We start from the raw sequence: 9,777 nt of genomic DNA, 5'->3' as shown, positions 1-9,777 counted from the left end.
AGACAACAACCATCTGCACGAACAGTTTGACGACGTTTGCAGCAGCATGGACTATCAGCTCGGAGACCATGGCTGCGGTTACCCTTGACGCTGCATCACAGACAGGAGCGCCTGCGATGGTGTACTCAACGACGAACCTGAGTGCACGAATGGCGAAACGTCACTTTTTCGGATGAATCCAGGTTCTGTTTAGAGCATCATGATGGTCGCATCCGTGTTTGGCGACATCGCGGTGAACGCACATTGGAAACGTGTATTCGTCATCGCCATACTGGCGTATCACCCGGAATGATGGTATGGGGCGCCATTAGTTACACGTCTCGGTTACCTGTTGTTCACACTGATGGCACTTTGAACAGTGGACGTTACATTTCAGGTGTGTTACGACCCGTGGCTTTACCCTTCATTCGATCCCTGCGAAACCCTTCATTTCAGCAGGATAACGCACCGCCGCATGTTGCAGGTCCTGTACGGGCCTTTCTGGATACAGAAAATGTTCGACTGCTGCCCTGGCCAGCAAATTCTCCAGATCTGTCACTAATTGAAGACGTCTGGTCAATGGTGACCGAGCAACTGGCTCGTCACAACACGCCAGTCACTAGTCTTGATGAACTGTGGTTTCGTGTTGAAGCTGCATGGGCAGCTGTACCTGTACACGCCATCCAAGCTCTGTTTGACTCAATGCCCAAGTCATACGCCAGTCACAGCTCTTGATGAACTGTGGTATCGTGTTGAAGCTGCATGGGCAGTTGTACCTGTACACGCCATCCAAGCTCTGTTTGACTCAATGCCCAAGCGTATGAAGGCCGTTATTACGGCCAGAGGTAGTTGTTCAGGGTACTGATTTCTCAGGATCTATGCACCCAAATTGCGTGAAAATGTAATCACATGTCAGTTCTAGTATAATATATTTTGTCCAACGAATACCCATTTATCATCTGCATTTCTTCTTGGTGTAGCAATTTTAATGGCCAGTAGTGTATATATGTTGAAGATATAATGATGTTTTGTGTGTAACTTGGCGACAGAATCAGAGATTGATTGAGTTATCTGATAGTAGCAAGTGACTAAATACCTGACATTCTTTGGACATGGAGCATCAGGTTAATTTATTTTTAGATTGGTAGGAAGCTGCACTATCGTTTTCGCGCGTTTTGATGACTGCTATGCAGTCATACCCGGATCGACACTAAGGGGCCCAAAAATTTACTGAATTTAAAAGAAATCATCTCTACATAACTGAAAAAGTTTGTTTCAGAAATGATAGGAAAACGATAATGTTCCTCCTGCCTCAATGTAGCGTTCGGCCATCTGCGTGATAGTAATTTTTGGAGATAAACTGATACAAAATTATTAACATTCATGTAATGAGGAGATGGAGACACTTAAGGATGATTTGTCTAAATAAGCACACTTCGTATATAACATACGATTTTTAATGCTGCGTACCTTTTAAAATTACAGTTACAATAACTGGTGCGTATTAACAAAACTTTGCACGTCACAGGCAATACTTGAGATTAAATTGCTCTTGATGGTGCCTGCTCGTAATTAATTAAATAAAACTATGTAATCTGATTGAGAAGACAATTAGCACATTTACAGACTATTTTGCACAAATTATAAAATACAGATCGCAGAAACCAACAAGTCCGCGTCCGCCTTTCATGGAATAGAAACAGTAAAAGGTGAAGCACTCAAGGCCTCATTTGTCTTGAAAAAAACAGAATTCTTTTTATATCATTAATCGATACGTGTACATAGAGATTTACAACCGCCGCGCATGAGCGGCAAAGATAAAGAATAATAGATTCTGTTTCTGCTATGCGACGGTTCATTTCTTTTACATTACAGCTGTTTGATAACTTCAGGCCATCAGGCGTTTACTATTGAGCGTATACTAATGTTTGTGAGGCGAAAACTACCAATGTTACAAAGAAATACTAAACTGTCCAGTTGGCTTTTCTTTATTTCCAAATGACCGGTTTCGAGCCAGAACACTTATAAAATTAAGAGTTACCTGTCCAATATGAAACTGAAAGTTCGCTGTCATAACTTCCAGTTCCGTTTTTGATAGGTTACTCTAACTGTAACAAGTGACCTGTGTGGGTTACTGGCCCTTAACCGGTCATGTGTGTATAATGAGAAGCGATGTGAAGACTGAATTTGTACAGTTTTGTGTAGGTAGCGATAGCGAACTCTCCCTGATGACAAAAAACCTACTTTTGACATAGAAAAAATATTGGTGACCAGCTCTTTCATGCATTCTTCCTGACGGCATGACAAAGGATCGTTATTATAAAACTGCAATATGTTGCTGTTTCTGGAGCCATGTGGCTCTGCTGCTATCGTAACGACTTCCAGCATTTAAAATTAGAGGAAATCACCAGAAATTTTTATGAGATACCTAAAATATGTTAGTGGCATAATACAAACAGTAAATTTGAGAACACAGAGAGATTTAAAACTCGCTGTTACACATAGAATCACAAACCATTAAATTCCTTTATATTCTTTCATGTGTAGTTAATTATAAATGAGATTTTTGGAACATTATTTAATATTTATTATTTAATTTACAAGAATATGACAGATGAGATACATGGGAAAACGTCGCGAACAACGTGAAACATGAACTCCTCCAGGCGTATCGACTCTTCAAATAAGTATGGGGAAGCAACGGTTTTAGATGTGTTGACAACAGGTTTATTTCCAAAATAAAATTTTCACTCTGGAGTGGACTGTGCGCTGATATGACACTTCCTGGGAGATTAAAACTGTGTGCCGGACCGAGACTCAAACTCGAGACCTTTGCCTTTCGTGCAAAACGTTTTGCTGTTTTACAGATGAGAAGTTGCAGATTGTGTAACAGAATAGCTACCAAAATAAATATCCAATAGTATCATGTAACGTATGTAAACTAATGCATACATCCACTCTTTTTGCAAATTAGCTATACACAGAACTTTGACCTAATGTTATAAAAAACGCATAGTGGATCATGTCGTTAATAAATATCTCAACTGTGAACTACCAACAAATGATGTAAAATATTTTACAACAATTATTCATTCACAATTGCAAATATTATGTAACAAAAGTTTCGCTAAATTTTAATACGTAACAACGATGTTACAGTTAGAAAATAAATAAAATAACCCACTGAAAGAAGCACAATATGTGCTTAAACATGTCTGGGTGAAACAAAACCGAAAAACGGTGTCTTCCATAAGGCAGAATTCCTCTTCCCACCCATTAATTCATTTGAACATGTCATATGAATGCTTGTATTTCGCGACAGTGAATAACATTTTGAAATGATTAACATATTGAAAGAGTGTACCGGCAATGTGCCACGTATAGGTAGCTATCTTAAGTAAATGCGTCTGAGTCATTAAAAGTAACTTGAATAAATTACACAAAATGTTGCAGTGAATCAAACACTTGTTCTCGGATGGTAGGTGCAGATGTGAATGGATTACGATAAGCTTTGGGCACAATATAGCAATCCTCACCTATGATGGTCAGACGCGGTCGGCAGGAACTTTGATGGATAGTACGCCTGTCCGCATCTCGTGGTCGTGCGGTAGCGTTCTCGCTTCCCACGCCCGGGTTCCCGGGTTCGATTCCCGGCGGGGTCCGGGATTTTCTCTGCCTCGTGATGACTGGGTGTTGTGTGCCGTCCTTAGGTTAGTTAGGTTTAAGTAGTTCTAAGTTCTAGGGGACTGATGACCATAGATGTTAAGTCCCATAGTGCTCAGAGCCATTTCGATAGTACGCCTAACCCTAACGCTCCCGTGTCATGCCGCCGTCTTACCGAATGTGCCACAAATCAGAATACTGAACGATTCGACCAACCGACGAAATGGAGATCCACAATGTGGCCTCATTTACATTCTGTTACCGATCGAGGTAGCGCAGTCGTTAGCTCGCTGGACACACGTTCGTGGGCACTACGTTTCACCTCCGCGTCCGGCCATCCAGATTTAGCTTTTTCTGTAATTTTCCTTAAATCGCTTAAGGCAAATGCCGGGATGGTTCCTTTGAAAGGGCACAGCCGATTTTCTTCTCTCGCTCTCTCTCTCTCTTCTTTTTTTTACGGTTGCAACTTACGACCACAATTATTTTCTGGATGTATTCCAATCTATCTCTTCCTCTACAATTTTTGCCCACTGCAGTTCTCTCTCGTACCGTGGAAGTCATTCCCTCATGTCTTAACAGATGTCCTATCATCCTGTCCCTTCTCCTTATCAGTGTTTTCCTCATATTCCTTTTCTCTCCCATTCTGCGCAGAACATCATCATTCATCATCATTCCTTACCTTATCAGTCCACCTAACTTTCAACATTCGCCGGTAGTACCACATCTCAAATGCTTCGATTCTCTTCTTTACCGGTTTTCCCACAGTCTGTTTCGTTTTCATACAATTCTGTACTCCAGACGTACGTACTCAGAAATTTCTTCCTCAAATTAAGGACTAAGTTTGATGCTAGTAGACCTCTCTTGGGCAGGAATGTCCTTTTTGCCAGTGCTAGTCTGCTTTTGGTGTCCTGCTTCCTCGATCCGCCATTGGTTATTTTATTGCCTACGTAGTTGAATTCCTTAACATCATCTACGTCGTGACCATCAATCCTGATATTTAGATTCTCGCTGTTCTCATTTCTGCTACTTCTCATTACTTTCGTCTTTCTTAGATTTTCAGTCCATATTCTGCACTCATTAGATTGTTCATTCTATTCAGCGTATCATGTAATTGTTCTTCACTTCCACTCAGGATAGCAATGTTATAAGCGAATCGTATCATTGATATCCTTTCACCTTGAATTTTATTTCCATTCCTCAACCTTTCTTTTATTTGCATCATTGCTGATTTGGTGTACAGATTGAACAGTATGGGCGAAATATTACACCCTTCTTAATCCGATCACTTCGTTCTTGGTCGTCCACTCTTATTATTGCCTCGGGGCTCTTGTATACAGGTCGGTCCACTGATCGTGACCGGGCCAAATATCTCACGAAATAAGCGTCAAACGAAAAAACTACAAAGAACGGAACTTGTCTAGCTTGAAGGGGGAAACCAGATGGCGCTATGGTTGGACCGCTAGATCGCGCTGCCATAGGTCAAACGGATATCACCTGCGTTTTTATAAATGTGAACCCCCATTTTTTATTACATATTCGTGTAGTACGTAAAGAAATATGAAAGTTTTAGTTGGTTCACTTTTTTCGCTTTGTGATAGATGGCACAGTAATAATCACAAACATATGGCTCACAATTTTGGACGAACAGTTGGTAACAGGTAGTTTTCTTAAATTAAAATACAGAACGTAGGTACGTTTGAACATTTTATTTCGGTTGTTCCAATGTGATACATGTACCTTTGTGAACTTATCATTTATGAGAACGCATGCTGTTACAGCGTGATTACCTGTAAATACCATATTAATGCAATACATGCTCAAAATAAAGTCCGCCAACCTCAACGCATTAGGTAAGACGTGTAACGACATTCTTCTCAATAGCGAGTAGTTCGCCTTCCGTAATGACAATGCGCTCACGTATGTTGTCAGGCGTTGTCGGTGGATCATGATAGCAAATATCCTTCAACTTTCCCCACGTCATATCAGGTGAACGTGTGGGCCATGGTATGGTGCTTCGACGACCAATCCACCTGTCATGAAATATACTATTCAATACCGCTTCAACCGCACGCGAGCTATGTGCCGGACGTCCATCATGCTGGCAGAACTCGCCATTCTGTCATGCAGTGAAACATCTTGTAGTAAAATGGTGCTCTGAGCACTATGGGACTTAACTTCTGATGTCATCAGTCTCCTAGAACTTAGAACTACTTAAACCTAACTAACCTAAGGACATCAGACACATCCATGTCCGAGGCAGGATTCGAACCTGCGACCGTAGCGGTCACGCGGTTCCAGTAGAGCCTAGAACCGCTCGGCCACCCTGGCCGGCATCTTGTAGTAACAACGGTAGAACGTTACGTATGAAATCAGCATACATTGCACCATTTAGATCGCCATCGATAAAATGGGGGCCAATTATCCTTCCTCCCATAATGCCGCACCATAAATTAACCCGGCAATGTAGGTGACGTTCCACTTGTCGCAGCAATCGTGGATTTTCCGTTGCCCAATAGTGCATATTATGCCGGTTTACGTTACCGCTGTTGGTTAGTGACGCTTCGTCGCTAAATAGAACGCGTGCAAAAAATCTGTCATCGTCCCGTAATTTCTCTTGTGCCCAGTGGCAGAACTGTACACGACGTTCAAAGTCGTCGCCATGCAATTCCTGGTGCGTAGAAATATGGTACGGGTGCTATCGATATTGATGTAGCATTATCAACACCAAAGTTTTTGAAAATCCCGATTCTTGCGCAATTTGTCTGCTACTGATGTTCGGATTAGCCGCGACAGCAGCTAAAAGACCAACTTGGGCATCATCATTTGTTGCAGGTCGTGGTTGACTTTTCACATGTGGCTGAACACTTCCTGTTTCCTTAAATAACCTAACTATCCGGCGAACGGTCCGGACACTTGGATGATGTCGTCCAGAATACCGAGCAGCATACATAGCACACGCCCGTTGGGCATTTTGATCACAATAGCCGTACATCAACACGATATCGACCTACCCCGCAATTGGTAAACGGTCCATTTTAACACGGGTAATGTATCACGAAGCAGATACCGTCCGCACTGGCGGAATGTTACGTGACACCATGTACTTATACGTTTGTTACTATTACAGCGCCATTTATCACAAAGCGAGAAAAGTGGTTCAACTGAAACACTCATATTTCTTTACGTACTATACGAATATGCAATAAAAATGGGGGTTCCTAATTATAAAAACGTAGTTGATATCCCTCTGATCTATGGCAGCGCCATCTAGCGGGCCAAGCATAGCGCCATCTGGTTTCCCCCTTGAAGCTAGACGAGTTTCGTTCTTTATAGTTTTTTCGTTTGATGATTATTTCGTGAGATATTTGGCCCGATCACGATCAATGGACCACCCTGTATATTGTATATTACCCGTCTCTCCTATTTTCCTCAGAATTTCGAAGATCGTGCACAATTTTACGTTGTCGAGCGCTGTTTCCAGGTCGACAAATCCTACGAACGTTTCTTGATTTTACTTTAGTCTTGCTTCCATTATAAACCGCTAGATCAGAATTGCCTCTCTCGTGCGTTTACCTGTTCCAAAGGCTAGCACATCCTCAAATTTCTTTTCCATTCTTCTGTATATTATTCTTGCCAGCCAATTGGGTGGATGAGCTCCTTAGCTGACTGTGCGTAAGTTCTCGCACTTGTCAGCTCTTGCAGTCTTCGGAATTGTGTGGATGATATTTTTGCGAAAGTCAGAAGATATGTCGGTAGACTCATACATTCTACACATAAACGTGAATAGTCGTTTTGTTGCCTCTATCTCCAATGATTTTAGAAATTCTGATGGAATGTTTTGTATGCCTTCTACCTTATTTGATATTAATACCTCCAAAGCTCTTTCAAATTCTTATTCAAATACTGGATCCGCTATCTCTTCTAAGGCGACTCCTGTTTCCTCTTGTATCACATTAGACAAATCTTCCCCCTCATAGAGGCTTTCAGTGTATTCTTTCTACCTATCGACCCTCTCCTCTGCATTTAGCAGTGGAATTCCCGCTTCACTGTTAGTGTTACCATCCTTGCTTTTAACGTCACCTCTATCCTTCCATAATCCGAGATTGTGCTTCGTCTCTAATGACCTCGTTGTCGACGGAACATTAAACACTAGTAACTTCCTCCTCCTCCGATTCTGTCAAATGTTGATGACGCTGTCTGACATAAATATGCAGCTTCTCTGTGTTCTTCACAGCGATCATTCAATTCCTCACGGTGTTCGTGTTTCTTATGTAACCTAAACGGCTTGGTAATAACGCTTAACACGAACTATACCAATGCGCTCTGGTGGCCGTTCTACCAGTCACAGGGAATTGTAGTTCTAATTATTTACATTCGTGCCGTGTACGAAGATACACTGACATCCAACCGTGTCTTCTGGGTGCTTCATTTCTTTCACCAGGCAGTCTGTAAGCAGAACTAGAGGGAGGAGGCTGCGCGACTTGAGGCACAGCCGATGAACTGGAGGGCCATCCATCAGCCGCTCTGCCAAGGCGCTCCGAGTTGCAGCGCCAGCGACTTAAGCTGTGGCGCAGTCCGTCTTACGAACAGCTCAACGTCAGCCCGGCTACGGACTCAGCGCAGAAACGTGGGTAGCGTCGCCTTCCCTGGTGAGCCGCTGCCTCCTCCGTCGCAACCACGGTGCCGAAGGCATCCACGGATCCAGGGGAGGGTAAGGGGACTGTCAAATAACATTTTAATAAAAGCGTTTATATTTTAACTACGTATTTCCACGTTTTTCGATAATTTTCAGAAGATAAGGTACCATGAAAACAGTCTAGAAATCGCAAAAAATTCTATAAAATTACGTACAAGCTATGTTAAATACGGTAATATTCAGTTGCTGACCATATAAAAAGCACTCCGTCTTCAGGCCACAAGTGGCCCATCGGGACCATCCGACCGCCGTGTCATCCTCAGCTGAGGATGCGGATAGGAGGGGCGTGTGGTCAGCACACCGCTGTCCCCGTCGTTACAATGGTTTTCTTTGACCGGAGCCGCTACTATTCGGTCGAGTAGCTCCTCAGTTGGCATCACGAGGCTGAGTGCACCCCGAAAAGTGGCAACAGCACATGGCGGCCCGGATGGTCACCCATCCAAGTGCCGGCCGCGCCCGACAGCGCTTAACTTCGGTGATCTGACGGGAACCCGTGTATCCACTGCGGCAAGGCCGTTGCCGCTGACCATATAGACTTGTGAGTATTTCATTTCTTTTCGCCTTTTTTCCTTCTTTCTTTCCTTCTTTCTTTCCTTTGCTGTTCTTTTCTTTGCTGTTCTCTACTTTGCTGTTCTTTTCTTTTCCTTTCCTTTCCTTTCTTTTCTTTTCTTTTCTTTTCTTTTCAGTAGTGTCAGTAATTTTCAGGTTATCGAAGAATGCGAATTGTTTTAATTATTGTCCATTTTTATTTCAAATACTTTCCCCTTTGGTGTCAATTGCATTAGTTAAAGGTTTGTTCTCCAGTATTGCGTTAATATCTCCAAGTGATGCCATTAACTCATTTCCTTTTGCAAAATACACCTACGTGGCAACTCTGTGCCTGACAAAGGGCTCATCGATCTATCTTCCCTCTAATTCTCTGTTATTCCATTCTCTAACAGTGCACGGAGAAAACGAACACTTACATATTTCGTGCGAGTTCTGATTTCCCTTACGTTATTATGATGATCGTTCCTCCCTATCTAAGTCACCATCAGCCAAATATTTCAGCATTCGGAGGACAAAGTTGGTGATTGCAATTTCGTGAGAAGATCACGCCGCAACGAAAAACTCTTTTCTCTCTCTCTCTCCCTTTTTTTTTTTTTTTTTTAATGAAGACGTGTCCGTCCCAAACCCTGTATCATGTCCGTCACACTCGCTCCACTATTTCGCTATAATACAAAACGAACTCCCTGCTTTGGACTTTTCCGACATACTCCGTTAACTTAAGCAACCACCATCACTATTAAAAGCTAAGAAAGAAATGGCAACATTTGTCTGTCTTCCAGTCTTTGGCGAAGTGTCATATAAGCTTCGAAATCTTTTCATACCACACAACATAGAAATATCTTTCCACATTGACAATAAACTACAAAATCTTCACAATAATAAATCCACTA

General features: G+C 42.3%; 1 pseudogene; it reads right to left on the bottom strand.

Annotated features, from left to right (window-relative positions):
- Positions 1–8,741: 8,741 nt before the first annotated feature.
- On the bottom strand, positions 8,742–8,859 carry LOC126164166 (5S ribosomal RNA; annotated as a pseudogene).
- Between the last annotated feature and the right edge of the window lie 918 nt (positions 8,860–9,777).

Source organism: Schistocerca cancellata, chromosome 2, assembly GCF_023864275.1.
Source record: "Schistocerca cancellata isolate TAMUIC-IGC-003103 chromosome 2, iqSchCanc2.1, whole genome shotgun sequence".
Taxonomy (NCBI): domain Eukaryota; kingdom Metazoa; phylum Arthropoda; class Insecta; order Orthoptera; family Acrididae; genus Schistocerca; species Schistocerca cancellata.
This window is presented reverse-complemented; position numbering and strand designations above follow the sequence as displayed.